This window comes from Adiantum capillus-veneris, chromosome 20 (assembly GCF_014529385.1).
Source record: "Adiantum capillus-veneris isolate H3 chromosome 20, ASM1452938v2, whole genome shotgun sequence".
NCBI lineage: Eukaryota > Viridiplantae > Streptophyta > Polypodiopsida > Polypodiales > Pteridaceae > Adiantum > Adiantum capillus-veneris.
The window spans coordinates 154,620,325-154,621,786 of record NC_140950.1 but is presented as its reverse complement, the minus strand read 5'-3'; positions in this window follow the sequence as shown (position 1 = coordinate 154,621,786).

Below are 1,462 nucleotides of genomic sequence, written 5' to 3'. Positions count from 1 at the left end.
TATTGTGCAGGCCATTGATGTACGTCCTAGTTCTGAGGATGCAGGCGATGTTGAGGAAGCTGCAGGTCTTGCTGCAAGGATTGCTGTTATTAGGGTTGTTTTGCCTACGTCAGAACAAGCTCGTTGGGATGTAAAGGATGCGTAGGCTCATGCAGTGATTGTGTTTTCTGTGAAGCGCACCATTGTTCCTCACATCCGTTCAGCAAAATCTGCAAAATAGGCTTGGGATATTCTAGCAGGTCTTTATGCAAGGCGCAATGAGGCTAAAATTGCTTTGCTACGTAAAGATATGGAGTCGAAGATTATGCATGAGGAAGATGATAAGGACACTTTCCTTGCTAGTGTCAAGGATATCAGTATGCAACTTATTTATGCAGGTGAAGTCATTTCAGACAGTTCCCTTGTCCAGACTGTTCTTGATGCCTTACCAGATTCTTACCAAAATTTTGCTAGTACTTGGAGACTTATGACCCAAGGAAATCCAAAAGTTGTTAAGTTTGATGCATTATGTAGATTGTTGTTGCAAGAGTCACTTTCCAAAAAAACAGGACTACACAGCGTGCAATTGAACAGGCTTTTATTGCTTCTCAAAGAAAGAGTGGTAACAGCAATGCAGCCACTTCTTATGGTTCTGCTACGAGTGGCAAAACTTCTATTCCCAATGCTTCTGCTGGCAACACTTCGTCTGAAAATTCTGGTGATAGGGGTAAAAAGAAGATGTGTTGCCATTATTGTAAAGCTAATGATCACTTGATCAAGCAGTGTCCTAAGTTGAAGGTAAAAAAGACTAAGAAGAAAGAGGGTGCTTCCACTGCAAATGTTGGTTCCACTACAAATGTAGCCATTGTTGAGTCTTCTGGAAAACAAGACTGTAATGCTGACGTTGATGCAGAATGGGCTTTTAGCGCAGAGTGCACTTACAATCTTACTGTCCATGATGCATGCTTGTCAGTTGTTGCAGATTCACATGTGTGGTAGTTCGACAGTGGTGCTACAAAGCACATTACCTCAAATCGTGAATTGTTCACCTCTCTCGAGTCTGTTCCTCATGGGAATTCAGTTACTTGTGCCAACAATGCCTCTTATCCGGTTCAGGGAGTTGGAAAGATTGTGCTTACTGTTGCTAATGGCAGTTCTTTCATACTTGTTGATGCACTTTATGTACCTGAGATCAAGAAGAATCTCTTGTCTGCATCCGCACTTGCTAGACTTGGACTTGTAGTCAAAATTTATGGATGACAGATGTACAGTTCATGATCTCAGTTTTGGTGATGAAATTGTTGTCTCTGGCCTTTTGTGCCATGGGCTGTATAAGCTCACTTTGTATGACAAGTGTGGACAAAATTTTACAAATGCTGTTGCAGATTCAAGGGCTATTTCAGACGCAAAACTTTGGCATGCACATTTTGGTCATCTGAATTTTTCCAGTTTCTACGTTTGCAGAAATGTGATATGGTTGCTT